The 18,206-nt window shown below is 38.9% G+C and overlaps 1 protein-coding gene across 2 annotated transcripts in view; it reads left to right on the top strand.

Moving 5' to 3' along the window:
* Positions 1–18,206, top strand: part of LOC103122500 (cyclin-dependent kinase inhibitor 2A-like) — a 32,698-nt gene that overhangs the window by 5,489 nt on the left and 9,003 nt on the right. The window lies entirely within an intron of this gene.

The following is an 18,206-nucleotide window of genomic DNA, read 5'->3' as shown; positions in this document are numbered from 1 at the left end:
CTGGTTCCTTTCTCAACCATTGCTGCTCATGCTCCCCTTTTTTTTCATGCTCCCCCTTTTTTTTACACAACCTCCACTGGGCTGTATCCCTCATCTCAACTGTTTCCACAGGTAAGATTTGACCAGAATAATAGTAATGGAAACCAGGTGTGTTCCTAGAGCAGGACGAAGGCTTCATGGGGCAAAGAAGGAAGGAGGGACAGACAGTTTAAGCAACGAGGGTTCGCGGTATGACAGGGGACATTTCTAATTCATCTTCCTCTGCTTAGAACCAGCCAGACCTTTTTGGAAGGGTTGGGACTAAGTGGGTTAGGTTCACAAGAGGGACCACAAGGAACACTCCTCAAATTCTATGATCCATCAACTCCCTTCCAAGCCTAGTGAAAACCAAAGCATGTAGAAAGGCCTAGTCCTCTTTAATATTCTCTCTCATCCTCTCTCTCTCCCTCTCCCTCCCTCTCTCTCTCTCTCCCTCTCCCTTTCTCTCTCTCTCCCTTTCTCTCTCTCTCCCTCTCCCTCACCCTCTCCCTCTCCCTCCCTCCCTCAATGGTGTGGAGACTTGTACCACAGTGGTTTTAGAGATGTCTCTTAATTATTTTCTTTTAACATGAAGCTTTCCTTATCTTTGAAAACACTCCCCAATTTAAATGAAATTACTCATTGGGATGAAAAACATCCAGAACTATTAAAACTGAATCAGATTTCTATGAGGGTAATCTAACTGAGGACAAGAAACAATTTAATAATAAATAAAACATTCAGGAAAGGAAGGACAATCTTTTTAAAATCTCTGCTCCATCTTTAAAAAATCCCTATCAAAATAAGACCTCCACAGAATCACTATAATTCTTGCTATTTCAGTGTGAGTTCATGTGAATTTATAGTTGTTGGACTTAGTAATTGTCAATAGCATCTTTTATTAAAGGGAGGATTAGAGAAATGTATCTGCTTGGCAGCTAAAATTTTTATTTGCTTCGTGAGTCCTGGAAAGATTGCTGCAATTGGACAACTTACTACTTACTCAGAAATAAGTAATAAAAAGGGGAAAATCACGGAATTTAAATTTCTAACAAATCAAAGGATCTTTGAAAAAGAATAAGTTGATTTTTATAGTATAAGCAACGTAATTACTTTGTTAATGAAAATATAGTTTATCATAAATGACTTAATTCTTTCAGTGATTTCATAAACCTTCAACTAGCTTTCAGTTTCCCTCTTCACCTTCCAAAGTAACCTTAGAATTTGTTAGTACAAAGTCAGTAGTAATTTTTAAGGGGAGAAAGATCTATATGGCTTCAGAACTATATGAACAAAGATACATAGTCTCTTATTCAAACTGAAATTAGTACAGTTGTATGCTTTGGGTCCAGAAAGATAGCATAATGGTTATACAAAAGGATTTTCACACCTAAAGCTCAAAGGCCCAGGCTTCATTGTGTAATATTTAAGGTTTTTGAATCAATCACAGTTTACAGTCCCAAAAGTATCTAGTGGGGGGTAACCAGTGGTGATACTATCACATCAAATGAAGAACCTTTAATAAGTGATTCTTCATCTGACTCAGAAAAGATTATCTCTAAAGTGCCAGATTTATACAACTGGGAAATATATATATATATATATATATTTAAGGAAAACTATAAAGCATGTATGTGGTTTAAATCTCAGTACCAAAAAAACAAAAAAACTCAGCACCAGACAGAACTTGTACGCGTGAGACATTTATGTTATCTTATCTTTTTAAATGCTGTATGTACTTATCCTTGTTTACACAGGGCAGGTGCCAGATAAGTGGGTCAGGTAGGTAGGTAGAGAGACAAATATATATAAGTTGGACTTCTTTCATTTTGTTTTATTATTCAGAGCAGAAGTCAGATTGGTAAGCATGAAAACAAACAAAAATGTTTCAGAGAAAAAAGCAAAACAGAAGTGTGTCATAGATTTGAGCTATATATTTTAAGTTCAAGGCTAAAAAATCAATGAAATTTAGTAATATAGGATTAAAGAACATTATGGAGAAAAATGATAGGTCTTTGTGTCTCTGAAATGAACACAGGACTTTTATGTTGGGGGTAGTAAATTATATGGATGTGAAAGTGTATTTTATAATTTTGTAACCACTTCTAAATTACTAATAATACAAGTTATATTTTTAAAAAACACAATGGCAAGGAGGGGGATGTTTATATAAGTGATACAAATGATTAAAATAAGTTGCCACATAAGAAGACCTAAAATAGCATGTTTCCCAAATTATAATAATATTTTCTGCTTTTAAACTACAATTTGTCTAATGCTGCATCAGTATTGGGAGGGGAGAAGAAACCTGTGTTTTTGCTTTCTGTTTTTGAGTGCCACCATTTTCTTACCCTGATTCACTTCTGACTGCCAGATCATCTGACTCAGCAATTATAGAGCTTTTTCACTGGAGTTAAAGAAACAGCAACTATCTAAAGTACAGTGATGCCCTCAAGTTGCAATTTTTCCCCACCCAGTAGAGCAAATAGTAAATTTTAGCTGTGAAGTGATTGTTAAATGCCTGTACATCATGAGGTACTTTGTATTTTACTCCATTTAATTTACATTCTGATTAGGCAAAGCCTATATTTTTCTGTTAAACATGATTTTTTAATAAGCTTAATAAAGCTTTCTCCCCAAAGATGTGATCAAGCTTACTTTACTCTTTTCCTCAAAAGAATTATAAGAACTTTAAAGTAAAAGGTGTGTGGATATGCATTATATTATTTAACTGCCACACTATGCTTTAGAATAAAACTCTTATGCTTTAAGAGTTTTATTCTCTCATAAAGTAGAGACTGAGATTGGTTGTAGCATATCTGCCAATAGTCATTGATTAGAAATCTGTGTGCAGTTGAACTGAGAGTGCTTCTTGTCCCACCTGTCTTTACCTAACCACTTTATAACTATCTACTTAGTTGAATGAATATTTTATATATAACTTATACATAATAATACACATGATGAACACATTATAAATAATATATAAAGTTAAATTTTATATATCTATATATAAAGATTCAGCTCCATCTCTTCAAGTTAATTGTGATTTTCTAAGTTCTTTTAATCTCTTTATTACTCAATACTAATTACACGTGTTCCAATAAATAGATATAGAAAATGGATGAAAATTTTTGTAAGAAAAGAAAAATAAGACTATAATATGCAGAATAAGGCTATATAATAATTAATATTAAAATATTATTATGTTATATAGTCTTATGGGGAGTAAGACTGTAATAATAATTGAGGATCTTATGGGATCTAAAGGCCATTAATTTCATAATAAAGAGTTTAACTTCTAAAATTTATTTATTGCTCAGAATAAAACTATTTTTCAAAAAATACCCTTGTAAATTAAATATAAATTTTTATTGCCACTTCAATTTCATGGGTAATAAATGGGGACATATGTGTCTTTCTAGGAATAATTTGAAGTACAAAGTAAACAGATCACTTTTTTAGAATACTTGACTTTTAATTAATTAGATTTCTCAGTGTGAGGGGCTGGGAACATCCTGTTGAACTAACATGTTATGGTATACAAGGACCAGGGTTCAAGCCACTGGAGCCTCACATCATTATAGTGAAGCAATACTGCAGGTGTCTCTCTCTTCCTATTCCCCTTCCCTCTTGATTCCTCTCTGTCTATAGTCAACAAATTAAGATTAAACTCTCAGTGCTTCTTTTTTTTTTTTTCTTTCTGTAAATCTGAGATGGTACCTTTAGTATTCAACTAATAAGAATCAAATAAGACTATATATGTAAAGATACATTGTAAAGTTTCAACTGACATGCATTTTTATCAGTTAATTGGTAAGGTGCTAATTACATTATGCCTTTAAAAGCACATTAGTATACTTTCACATCAGTGCCTACTAAATTAGAATGTGATTGTTCAGAGTAGCTGAAGACTCCTGACCTCCATCTTAAATATATATATACTATAATAAATATATTTACTTATTCAAATCCTGGTGCATTCCAAGATGTCAAGTAAAATCAGTATAGATTTAATTACTAAACTCTTCTGGTTTTCTGGTTGGAATTCCTTCCCCCCTTCCCCTCCCCCAAAGGAAATTGAGAGTAGAGGGGGAACTAGAGAGAGAGAGAGAAAGAGAGACATCTAGGGGTCTTGGAACATGATGGTGGAAAGGATCTAAGTTGAGAGTCAGTGTATTTTACAGACACCTATAATAGGGAGATTATACCCATGTGTCAACAACTATACTGTAGCCCATTAGTTCCCCGCCCCCCCCCAGAAAGAAAGAAACAGAAAAACAAATCTAGAAGTTATCTTAATTATAAGAAAGAATCATCTAAAACAGTACCTTTAACCAAGAGGCTAAAAAGAAAACATAAGTAGAGATATTAAATTTATAAGTGAAAAGCACTGAAACATGAATATAAAGTATTTGCTGATTTATATAATTTTGCTGATTTTAATTCATTTTTATGTATACATATATGTTATTATGATGTTGATTTTAGCAGGTAGTGTAGATAAATAGTAGGTAAAGAATGTGATTCAAGAGTGGCCCAATACAAGGGGAAAAAAAATATATGAACTTTTCCAATATCAGAGGAGAGTTTGTCTTCAGAATGCTCAGAAGTCCAGGAAAGGCAATAAAATAAAATAAAAATAATAGTAAGAGTATAGAAATCCAAGCTAATTTCAGAGTGTAGTTGTGGAGAGGATAATGCTGTAGATGATGCTGTAGATGATGGAGAGGATAATGCTGTAGATCATGCTGTAGATGATGCTTCTGAAATTACATTACTCTAAATCACTGGTGGATTCCCCCCTCCCTCCCCATTACCACCACAATAATTGCTGGAACTTGCTGCCTGCATGACTCTCCCATTCCCAGTGGTTGGTGGTTGGTTGGTTGCCTCTTGTTTGTTTGTTTGTTTGTTTGTTTGTTTTTGCCTCCAGGGTTATTGCTGGGGCTTGGTACCTGCACTATGAATCCATTACTCCTGGAGGCCATTTTCCCCCATTTTTGTTGCCATTGTTATTGTTGTCATTGTTGTTGGTTAGGACAGAGAGAAATCAAGAGAGGAGGGGAAAACAGAGAGGGAGAGAGAAAGATAAACACCAACAGACCTGCTTCACCACTTGTAAAGTGACCCCTCTGCAGGTGGGGGAGCTGGGGGCTCAGACTAGGATCCTTACATGGTCCTTGTGCTTCTGTGCTTCCTGCCACTGCGCTTAACACAACCCGCTTAACCCGCTGCACTACTGCCCGGCCCCCTGTTGGTTGTTTTTTTTTAGTAGATAGTGAGAGACTGAGAAACTGAGGAAAAGAGAAAGTGGGTAAAGAAGAAAGTGGGGAAGAGGAGAAAAAGAAGAAGAAGAAGAAGAAGGGGAGGGGGAAGAGGAGCAACAACTGCAGTATGCTTTACAGCTTGTGACACTTCCCGGCTGCATGCTACCTGAGTCTTCTTACGTGGAAAACATGGAAGTGTGTGTCACCATTGGCCCTAATCATTTTAGAACCAAGTCAGACAACACTCAACTCCTACCCTTGAGAATGAAAACTGTGCTATTTAAGCATATCTGCTTTCTAACAGCACATACTTACATTAGCAGCATAAAAAGAAACAATATATGTTCACGGTTAGCAAGTAAGAGGACAATGTGTATTTAAAAGGATAAAATCTAGCCTCTCAAAGAGAGTAAAGGGAGAAGATGGAAATAGAAATTTTGAGAAGGCGGTGGGTGGGATTTGGTGCACTGACTAAAGCACATATTACCAAGCCCTACCCCTACCTCCTGCTCCCCACCTTTAGGGGGTCTGCTTCAGATCTACAGATGTCTATTTTTCTCTCCCTTTCTCTATGTCACCATCCTTTCTTAATTTCTCTGTCCTATCTAATAAAAAAATAGCAAAAGGAAGAAATGGCTGCTGAGAGCAGTGGATTTGTAGTACTGGCAGGGAGTCCCAGCAATAACCCTGGGAGGCAATTAAAAAGAAGAAAGAGAGAAAGAAAGAAAGGGAGAAAGAGAGAGGGAGGGAGGAAGGAATGAAGGAAATAAAATTTAAGGGGTTGCACTGAATTCAGAGGAAATTATGAATGGAGTAGCACACTCCATTATCATTTCCCATATTTAATGAAACTGTGTATGCATGTTTTCATAACACAACCAGCTTTATTATAAAGAAGCTTTATTTTCAACAGGGTTAGAATTTAAAGAAGGTTGAATCAAGTTTATTAGTCAAGGAAGTTTGCTTGGTTAAGTCACAGATAACCTGCCAGCAGGTATAGTAATAGGCACAAAACTAGCCAAAAGGAAAATGACTGAATGAATATGACACTCATATTTAGTCTAAAAAAAATCAGTTCCAAGGGAGCTGGGTGGTGGCACACCTAGTTGAGAGCACATGTTACAATGCGCAAGGACCTGGGTTCAAGTCCCTGATCCCCACCTGTAGGGGGAAAGCTTCACAAGTGGTGAAACACAAGTGCTGCAGGTATCTCTCTGTCTTTTCCCCTCTCTATATCCCCCTTCCTCTCAATTTCTGGCTGTTTCTACTCAATAAATAAAGATAATTTTAAAAATAAGTTTCATTTTAAATTATGTTGAGTGAAATAAGTCAGAAACAGAAGGATGAATATGGGATGATCTCACTCTCAGGCAGAAGTTGAAAAACAAGACCAGAAAAGAAAACACAAGTAGAACCTGAAATGGAATTGGCATATTGCCCCCAAGTAAAAGACTCTGGGGTGGGTGGGTGAGGAGAATACAGGTCCATGAAGGATGATAAATGACATAGTGGGGGTTGTATTGTTAAATGGAAAACTGGGGAATGTTATGCATGTACAAACTATTGTATATACTGTTGAATGTAAAACATTAATTCCCCAATAAAGAAATAAATTTTAAAAAATAAGTTTCATTTTTAAAAAGCCAGTCCCACTTATTGAAGAACAACTATGTGCTGAGAATCTTTTTTAAAAATTATTTTTATTTATAAAAAGGAAACACTGACCAAAACCATAGGATAAAAGGGGTACAGTTCCCACCACCAGAACTCCATATCCCACCCCCTTCCCTGATTTGATAGCTTTCCTATTCTTTACCACTCTAGGAGTATGAACCTAGGTTCATTATGGGGTGCAAACGGTGGAAGGTCTGGCTTCGCTGAGACCTTTTTTTTTTTTTTTTAAGAATTTCTTTATTCATGAGAAAGGTAGGAGGACAGAGAAAGAACCAACCATCACTGGTACATGTGATACCGGGATTGAACTCATGGTTGAGAATCCAATGCATTATCCACTGCCCCACCTCCTGGACCACCGCTGAGAACTTCTATCTGTCTGGTAATTTATCCCCTATAATCCTATGAAATAAGTTTTATTTTGTCCACAGAGACAAGAAAATGAAGCTCAGAAAATGCGCCTGATTTCTTGAAGACTTCAGAGTTGAATAAATGAGATCAGGTCTTTCTGAGTCTCAATGTAAAAACTGGATTGTCCCAACTCCCATCTTGCATTTGTCTTTTCAAGAATATTAATAAAGATGTGGTCTGGGAGATGGCACAGTGAATAAAGCTATGGACTCTCAAGCATGAGTTCCTGAGTTCAATTCCCCGGCAGCATATGTACCAGAGTGATATCTGGCTCTTTCTCTCCTCCTCTCTTTCTCATTAATAAGTAAATAAAATAAAAAATAAAATATGTTTTAAAAAAGAATATTAATAAAGATGTCATTGACATTTCCACCTACCACATTTGTCCAAAGCAGAGTAAATAGCTGTGACCAGAGAAGGAATATACAGAGGATTGAGCTCAAGATCTGCAGCAATCATTTACTAGTTGGGTAGCCAGGGCAGTGTGCCACTCCTACAGTCTTATCTCTAAAGCAAGGAAAGTGCTCTTTGAAAAACAATTTTGCAAAATATGTCAAGAGTCTGTGACACCTCAGAAACTGCAATACTGTTTTAGCAGTTAGAAACACCTTAAATATATGATGGGGGGGACAGTCACTAAGTGAGATATAATATTTTCAGTGAAATATGTTAGTGACTGTTATTATTTATATGAAACATATGAAGTGATTTGGGAGAATTTGGGGGCAAATTTTCTAATGATAGTGAGTGGAAAAGTTTATTTCAAGACTGAATTTCAACCGTAATAACTGAACAAGGAAAGGAGTAAGAAGAAGATATTTCAAAATGTTAACTGTTATTGCTTCATTTCCTTAAATTTTTTTTACACAAATGAACTGTAGCCAGGGGTAAAATCATTGAGAATGAGGGTACCAGTATAAGTGACATTGAGGGAACTACAAAATGGAAATTTGTTTAAGCTGTATTTTACTACCCAAGAATAATCATAAAGAAGCACAGTAGTTCTGCAAAGTGGATATCCTATCACATTGTCCTAGGATTTGCAACCTGATTGAGGGTATAATTCTCAAAGAAAAAGAAGCATTGCTGACTTGTCCACCATGTTGCTCATTGGGGGGCACTTAGCAAGGAGAACGTAGACCTTTCAGACAGACCTGTTGTCCTGGGTTTCACTTTTTGTTTTCTGAATTATTAAAGAATTATATTCTTTTTTATTGTTATTGTAGTTATTATTGTTGTTATTGATGTCGTCGTTGTTGGATAGGACAGAGAGAAATGGAGAGAGGAGGGGAAGGCAGAGAGGGGGGAGAGAAAGACACCTGCAGACTTGCTTCACCACTTGTGAAGCGACTCCCCTGCAGGTGGGGAGCAGGGGCTTGAACCGGGATCCTTAAGCCCGTCCTTGCGCTTTGCACCACATGCCCTTAACACACTGAGCCACCGCCTGACTCCCGAAAGAATTATATTCTTATCCCACATGATAGGTGGAATTAAAATGATGTGTGAAGCTTATTTACCCATGTATAGCTTAAAGTTGAGTTAAACATATAGTAGTAACTATATTTTTCTTGGTGTGCTCACTTTGGCATCCCATATGCTATAACTGGAATAATTTTCTTGACAAAATTGATCAATTTTCTACCATTTCTACTTCTGTCTCTCCTAATCATACCTCTTACTTATTCTTTCTTCAATATGAGGCTAATTATTAGTATCTGTGAATATAGACAAATCATATAAATACAAACGCTACAGTAATTGTGCAAATTGCTATACAAACATTACTACTATAGCTATATATGTGGATACATATATACACACACATAAGCATTATGTAAATAGTTTATTTTTATGAATTGGTCAAGTAGTTACAAATAGATATAAACAATTCACCCTAAGAAATATTACATCACAAAAAACAAACAGTGGGGATGGGGGTAGATAGCATAATGGTTATGCAAAGAGACTCTCATGCCTGAGGCTCCATAGTCACAGGTTCAATCCTCTTTACCACCATAAACCAGAGCTAAACAGTGCTGCGGTTAAAAACAAAAAACAACAACAAAAAAAAAACAACATTGGGCCAAAGAGACAACCTCTAGTATGGGATTGATACCTTGCCCTGTACATGGGCCCAGCAGCAAGCCCTGGCACTAGAGGAAGTTCTGTGCTATGATCTCTGTCTGTCAGTCTGTCTACACACACACACACACACACACACACACACACACACACACACATGCAATCATTTTCAAAAAATAGAGTTAAGGATTGCTTTCATGAACTGCAAAGATACCTCATTTCATGCATCCACTCTAAAGATACTTTGCATAGTAAACTCTATAAACTTAAGGTCGCATTTGTAAATCGCATAGATTTTAGAAAAATTATCTAGGTGAGTCGGGCGGTAACACAATGGGTTAAGCGCATGTGGTGCAAAGCACAAGGATCCCAGTTCGAGCCCCTGGCTCCCCACCTGAAGGGGAGTAAAAGTCTCAAATTCCTTCTCTATTAGAAACGTTGGATCGTGCAGTAGATATGCTAATAACAAGTTTTGTTTCATAGTAAGTAAGTTGCAGCCAGCTGCCTGTGGGACCCTAGGCCGTTCCCCGCCCCCATGCAATTGCCCGTCAAGGCAAGTAGCCCCCCAGAGGCAAGAAATTTTTTTTTTTTTTCAGATATGGCCCCCTCAGGCCTTCCCTTGGCAACATGCTGGTTTTTGTTATATATGTTTCTGTTCACCCCACACCCTTGATACTATAGTCATTTAGTTAAAAAGAAAAGGGGGAATTGTCGTATGCTTTACATTGGTTTGTTCTAGCCCTCCCCCTGCCAAGAGAATTGGATCAGTCCAATTAATTCCGCGGGCCTGCTTGGCCCCGCCCCAAGGAACCCCGAGAGAGGGTTCCTGAGTCCGAGAGTTCCTGAGTTCCTGAGTTCGAGAGTGCCAGAGTTTCAGAGGGTTCCCCAGTACGAGAGTTGCTGAGTTCCGGAGTTCGAGAGTTTCAGGGTTACAGAGTAAGAGAGAGTGCCAGAGAGACAGAGTTCCAGGGTTCCTGAGTTCCAGAGTAAAAGAAAGAGTGCTTGCGCCGCCGCAAAGAGACAGCAGAGTTCTGTTTGGTGATTAGTTTGTCTTAGTTTATGAATCGTTGTTCCTGAATAAAGAAATACAGCTTCCCTGCCCAGCCGTTGTCTCCGCGTCTCTGTTACCCGCCGTGAAGCAAGCCAGCCCAACAAGAGCCTAAGAATTTTAACAACAGGAGTCCCTTCACAGGCGGTGAAGCAGGTCTGCAGGTGTCTGTCTTTCTCTCTCCCCCTCTCTGTCTTCCCCTCCTCTCTCCAATTCTCTGTCCTACCTAACAATGATGACATCAATAATAGCAATAATAGTAACTACAACAACAATAAAAAACAACAAAGGCAACAAAAGGGAAATAAATTAATTTAAAAAAAAGAAAAAGAAAAATTATCTAGTGGGCTGATAGGCTAGCTCAACTGGGAATGGACTGCTTTGTCATGAACCCAGGTTTGGGCCCAGTCCCCACTGTATTCAAGAAAGCTTCAGTGCTGTACTGTCTTCGCCTCTCTTCCCTCTGCCTTTCTGTCACTGTCTCTCCCTTTCTATATGAAAAAAATAAGCTCAGAGAGTTGAAGTCCCAACAGAAGGAAGGAAGGAAGGAAGGAAGGAAGGAAGGAAGGAAGGAAGGAAGGAAGGAAGGAAGGTCGGTCAGTTTATTTTTTGGTATATTCTTGTAATGCATTTCTAAGTTCTCATCAACATGATCTTGGGAAGATGATAGGTACAGCCAATTCTATATTCAGTGCTATGAAAACCAAAACTGAAATTTACAACTTAAGTACAATGATGTATAATTAAAGTATTTTAAGTTTTTGTGCATCTTACCTAAGTCCTATATGGACTAGAAGAGAAATTTTACAATTATTCTGAGTGAATATAAATGTCATAACTTATTTTAAAAGAGACCTTTATAACATACACTTAGTAATGGTGCAGTGGTGAATTTCTTTTCTTTCTTTCATTCTTTCTTTCTTTTTTTTACCACAGCACTGCTCAGCTCTGGCTTATGGTGATGGTGATAGTGGGGTGTTGAACCTGGGACTTTGGAGCCTCAGGCATAAGAGTCTCTTTGCATAACCATTATGTTATCTTCCCCCACCCAGTGAATGTAGTTAGATAATAATAAGAGACACAGACATTTCTTGTTTTCCATGCACCTAAACCTGGTGACACATTTCCTGTACTTAACAAAATCATTTGGAAGTTGACTGTTTTCTCAGAGATCTCTCATTGATGCTAAAGCTAACTTTTGTGTGTATGGAAAACTAATTAAAAGAAGACCTTTAACTCTCCCATTTTTCACCTAAGCAAGTTCTTCTTCCTCATTTAAAATATCCATATTTAACACTGAACCCTCATGAAGGGAAATAGCTCAACTGGTAGTGCATTAAACTTGCATGCCCTAGGTTCTCAGTTTGATCCCTGATACTCCATATGCTAGAATGGTGTTCTGACCTCTCCCTCTCCACTTCTCACTCCCCCTCTGCCTCCTCCCCCCTCCTGAAACTCTCCCTCATATATAATAAATAGTAATTTTTTTCTTTTTTTAAAGTGGCAGGCCAGTACAATAGCTCACTCTGTTAGTGTGCTGCTTTGCCATGTGTACAACCCAGGTTCAAGCCAGGACCCCAGCATATTGAAGGAAACTTTGAAACTGTGAAGTCACTCTCTTGTCTTACCTAACCTCCCCACCCCAACCACTCCCACCCTCATCTCTATTAAAAAAAAAAAAATTAAATACCACCTGCAGGGGCTGCAGGTGTCTCTTTCTCTCTCCCTTCCTATCTCCCTCTTCCTTCTCAGTTTCTGGCTGTCTCTATCTAATAAATAATGATTTAAAAAAAAGATGAAAAAAATTCAAATGGCCTGGGAGGTGGCTCAGTGGTTAAAGCATTAGACTTAGACTTGTATGTATGTAATCCTGTCTTCAGTCCCCTGGCATTAGTGTATATGCCAAAGTGATCAAAGTGATGTTTCTCTCTCTCTCTCTCTCTCTCTCTCTCTCTCTCTCTCTTCCCCCATCTCCCTCATACAGACACACACACAAATAAGCACTAAATCTTAAACTCAGAATCCTTACCCAATGAATGGACCTGCCAACACCCATACCCAGCATAGAAGCAATTACTGAAGCCAGAACTCCTACCTGTTGCACCCCAAAAAGGATTTTGGTCCATAGTCCCAGAGGGGAAGATGACTAGAGGACTCAGAAACCCATTTCCATCAGAACCCAGAGAGAGAAGAATTGAAAAAAAAAAAAAAAAAAAAAGACAGTTGGAAGTAGTAGGATTAAGTACTCCCAGAGGGATAAAGAACTTTCTTCTCATTCCATTACCATGTCTTTATAAGCTAAAATGGATGCTTGAAATTATTCTTCTATTGTCTTTAAATAATCATTTCTGCACCCAGCAGTATATCCTAGAGTTGATTTATTCAGGCTTATCCCAGCTGCATCCAGAAGTCCCGTTGCAAGGTGTTCACCTCACACTGATAAACTGTTTCCCAAAGAACTCTCCCTCCTTATAGGATGCTTTCCAGATGTGCTAAAATATAACATTTTTTAAAACCTGGTAACACAGGCTTGAGGTGTCAGTTATTAGAATGTATCTTCCTTCTCCCAAACTGGTAAAGGTAGGCTCTCCTCAAGAGGCACCACTTCAAGGCATTCTTTAATTTAAATGAAGCAGTCAAGTATTCCTATGATGTCATGGCTCCACTCTCAGTTAAGTTGTCCAGATGCTTGCTGAAGCTTCTCATTCTAAGTCCTCCTCAACCTATCCCTTTTTTTCTCATATCATACTAAACCTTCACTACTCTAACTTCCTAAATCCACCATCTTATCCTGACTGCAAACAAGTTGGCCCCTTCATTCATTCTTTTTTTTTAATTTTTAAAAAATACTTATTTTCCCTTTTGTTGCCCTTGTTTTTTTATTGTTGTTGTAGTTATTATTGTTGTTATTGATGTCGTCATTGTTAGATAGGACAGAGAGAACTGGAAAGAGGAGGGGAAGACAGAGAGGGGGAAGGATAGACACCTGCAGACCTGCTTCACCGCTTGTGAAGCAACTCCCCTGCAGATGGGGAGCCAGGTGCTCGAACCAGGATCCTAATCCTGTTATTGCGCTACTTGCCAGGTGCGCTTAACCCGCTGCGCTACTGCCTACTCCCCTCTTCATTCATTCTTATCCAACTTCTTCCCCATTGAGACCTTTTTTCCCTCTCAAATCTAACTATATCTCCTGTGTTCAAGTTTATTTGCCCTCTTGATCCTTGTGGTTTGTGTCATCATGACTTTTAGGGACCTTAGAGCCTCAAAAATAACCTTTCTTGCTTTCACCATTTTGACTCCTCTTTTTCTCTTGTAATTCTTCTTCACTTCACTTGGCATTTTTCTTTCAGGGTACATTATATTCATAGGCAGTTTGTGCATGCTCAAAACTGACCTTTATCTGAAGAAAGGGAAAGACAAAGATGATCCAATTCTTCTACCTTCTCTTTGTCTCCCTTGACTTCAAGCTATCACTATCACGGTTCAGCTTGAAAACAGTCTATACACATTGCCCCCACTTCTTTGCCATCCTTTCACTCCTAGCTTTCCTTCTGACCATCTGAATAACCTTTTGCAGACTCTTTTCCAACTTCTAACCATACATCTCAGTGAATAATTTTTCATTTTCCCAAACTTCTATGCCTTTGCAGTCCCCTCATCCTTCTCTTTTCATTTTTTTAATTTATTTTATTTATTTATTCCCTTTTGTTGCCCTTGTTGTTTTATTGTTGTAGTTATTATTGTTGTTGTCGTTGTTGGATAGGACAGAGAGAAATGGAGAGAGGAGGGGAAGACAGTGAGGAGGAGAGAAAGATAGACACCTGCAGACCTACTTCACCTCCTGTGAAGCAACTCCCCCGCAGGTGGAGAGCTGGGGGCTCGAACCGGGATCCTTATGCCGGTCCTTGTGCTTTGTGCCACCTGCGCTTAACCCGCTGCGCTACAGCCCGGCTCCCCCTTCTCTTTTCATTTTATCTTTATATGCCTGCACCTTCCTTCAAATAAGGGTCAGCTCCAATCATCTACAGACACTTTTCATATATATATTTATTTTTTATTTATTCCCTTTTGTTGCCCTTGTTTTGTTGTTGTTATTATTGTCAACATTGTTGGATAGGACAGAGAGAAATGGAGAGAGGAGAGGGAAGACAGAGAGGGGGAGAGAAAGATAGACACCTGCAGACCTGCTTCACCATTTGTGAAGTGACTCCCCTGCAGGTGGGTAACCAGGGCTTGAACTGGGATCCTTAGCCGGTCCTTGCTGTGGCACCTGCACTTAACCTGCTGCGCTACAGCCCGACTCCCTACAGACACTTTTCTTAAGTGACCAAAATGAATTTGGTTCTCTTTTTATTTTTTAAAAATATCATTTTCGGGGGTCGGGCGATGGCGCAGTGGGTTAAGCGCACGTGGCACAAAGCGCAGGGACCGACGTAGGGATCCCGGTTCGAGCCCCCGGCTCCCCACCTGCAGGGCAGTCGCTTCACGGGCGGTGAAGCAGGTCTGCAGGTGTCTATCTTTCTCTCCCCCTCTCTCTGTCTTTCCCTCCTCTCTCCATTTCTCTCTGTCCTAGCCAACAACAAAGCAACGTCAACAATAGCAATAATAACCGCAACGAGGCTGCAACAACTAGGGTAACGAAAAGGGGGGAAAAATGGCCTCCAGGAGCGGTGGATTCATGGTGCAGGCACCGAGCCCAGCAATAACCCTGGAGGAGAAAAAAAAAAAAAGAAAAAAAATCATTCTCTATTTGAGGTATGTACCAGTATTATACCACTTACACAGATGAGAAAACTGAGGCTGGAAAGCAGTAAGTAACTTTGTTCAAAGCCCAGGCAGTTGAATGCTAGATCTCACCTATTTAACACCTGCCCCAGCCCTACTCTACTCAGCCTCTGAGCTTGTGGAATGCATGAACAATACAAGTGTTATATTTTGATTCTTTTTAAATTAAAAGATTGATCTTAACTGAGACATAGATTTCATAGTATAGATTTTCAAAACTGCCAATGCAGCATAAGAGCATAAGCCTAAATAAGGTCATGATCTTCCCAGGAAAGAAGGAGAAAAAAAAAAAAAGGAAGTTTGGGAGTAAAATTAGCAGTAACAATCAGCCTGGTGTTTAAAAAGCTCTTTGACATACATTATCATACATTATCAACCCTGACTGGTATTACTATGGTTCCATTTTGTACATGGTTTATCAGAGGTTGGAATAACTAATGTTGGAATTCTGTACTTTTTATTTCATTTGAAGTGTAGTAGAGTAAGTTCTTTAAAGGAAGAACAAGAAGGCTTTTATCCTATTATTACTTGCTTACAAATGCTTGCTAGGGGAGTATGGAACCAATTTCAACATAATGGTTATAGCAAGGATTACATGATCCCTTGGAAGTTCTACTTCAAATGTTAGAGGTGTTGTATTGTTTTGTTTTGTTGAGGGGGTGTCTCACACATATGCAATTTTATTGCCCTAGACCACTTTTTTATTCAGACAGAGGAAGATACAACATTAGAGTTTCCTCTGGTGTCATCACACTTCTCCTGTGGTGTCAGGGATGTAAGCATGGTAAGGCACATTTCCATGCCTATTTTGGAAAGAAGGCAACCTCCATATCTGTATAGAATATATATAGAATATATTTTCTTTTTTTCTTTATATATATATTTTTTGCCTCCAGGGTTATTGCCAGGGCTCGGTGTCTGCATCAAGAATCCACTGCTCCTGGAGACCATTTTTTCCCCTTTTGTTGCTCTTGTTTTTATCATTGTTGTGGTTATTGTTATTATTTTTGTTGTTGTTGCTGCTGTCATTGGATTGGACAGAGAGAAATAGAGAGAGGAGGGGAAACAGAGGGGGAGAGAAAGATAGACACCTGCTAAACTGCCTGTGAAGCAACTCCCCTGCAGGTGGGGAGCCAGGGGCTCAAACCCAGATCCTTATGCCAGTCCTTGTGCTACTGCCCGACTCCCTACATTATATTTTCTATATGAGTCCGTCACTTACTTCCTTCAACTTCCTTCCTTCTTATTCAAGAATTTAAAGAGTTCTTAATGTACAGATTCAGAGTTGTGATACAGAGGAATTTTTTAGTTCCCTGAAAATTGTATTTGAAAAATTCTTTTGCAAGTGAACACACTTCTCTATGACCCAAAATAAGATGGCAAAAATCCTCAAAATGGAGAAATTGAAACCCAACAATTTATGCTTCAGACATGTGGCACTGTTCTAAATGCTTCTAAATACATCATTTAGTGCTCATGTTGGGTTAAGGAAACAGCTCTCCAGTACAGTGACCCAGGTTCAAATAGCAAGGCAGGCACTGTGACACAAGGGGAAACTTTGGTGCTGTGGTTTCTCTCTACTAGACTAAAAGAGAGAGAGAGAGAAAGAGAGAGAAAGAAAAGGAGAGAGAGAGAGAGAGAGAGAGAAGAGATGGCTTCACTTATCTGACAGAGAAAAGCAAAAAAAAAAAAAGACACTTGGAAGTAAATAGGCATAAGGGTGAACTTGAAAGGAAGTTAAGACAGGAAGTTAAGACGGGGAAATTTTTTAAAAAGAGAAAAGGGGGTGAAATATATATACATAAATATAACTAGATAGGGAGTCAGGTGGTAGCTCAGCAGGTTAAGTTCAGTGGCACAAAGCACAAGGACCAGCAGCATAAGGATCCCGGTTCAAGCCCCCCCCCAGCTCCCCACCTGCAGGGGAGTCACTTCATCAGTGGTCAAGCAGGTCTGCAGGTGTCTTTCTCTCTTCCTCTGTCTTCCCCTCCTCTCTCCATTTCTCTCTGTCCTATCCAACAACAATGACATCAGTAACAACAATAATAACTACAACAATAAAACAACAAGGGCAACAAAAATGGAATACATAGAATCAGCCCATATCAGTGACTTTGGGAAAACTACTACAGTTTCCAATGGAGGTGATGGGACACAGTGCTCTGGTGGTAGGAAATGTATGGAATTATACCTCTGTTATCTTACAGTTTTGTAAATCAATATTAAATCACTAATAAGAAATTAAAAAAAACTTTAAGTTATAGAAGTTATGAAAAAAGAAGATAAAAGACAAGACAAAAAAAAAAAAGTGCCAGGAGCAGTGAGATCGCACGTGCAAGGAGCCCTACCTCCTCAAATAAACAAATTCATCACAACCCCCTAAGTAGAAACTTCTCTCGCCCCCCCCCTTTTTTAAAAAATATCTACCATGTTCCCCTGAGCCACCTTCTCCCCACCATCCCATTTTATAGCCGAGAAAATTGTAAGGGTTGTTCAGGAGGAAAGACAGATGGGGCTGGGGAGGGGGTGTTAGAGGGGGAAGGAGGGACCCCAGGACAATGTATGAGCCTGGTCTCCGAATCACTATGCTGCTTAGTCACTGGAATGCTGAGTACTTTATACATGTGCAAAATTACTTCCTGAGTTTATCTGTGCTGGTCTTTTGACTCTGCTTATGGGCAGAAATCTCCACCTTCCCTGAGTCAGCCTTCCCATGCACTGCATAAATCTGGAGAAACAATGGCTCCATGTTTTACAAGTGGAAACTCCCCACACGTGAACGTTTGAGTTGGCATCTCCCTCAAATGGACGCTCTTGGGGAAACCAAAGCGCTGAATGGGGGGAGGGGAGGTGCCAACTTAAAGAAGGGAAACCCTATAATCCTACTAGGGACAGGGGTCATGGCCAGGGTTTTAAAC

Source organism: Erinaceus europaeus, chromosome 10, assembly GCF_950295315.1.
Source record: "Erinaceus europaeus chromosome 10, mEriEur2.1, whole genome shotgun sequence".
Lineage (NCBI taxonomy): Eukaryota > Metazoa > Chordata > Mammalia > Eulipotyphla > Erinaceidae > Erinaceus > Erinaceus europaeus.
Note: the sequence above shows the minus strand (reverse complement) of the source record. Positions and strands in the feature narration are given on the sequence as shown.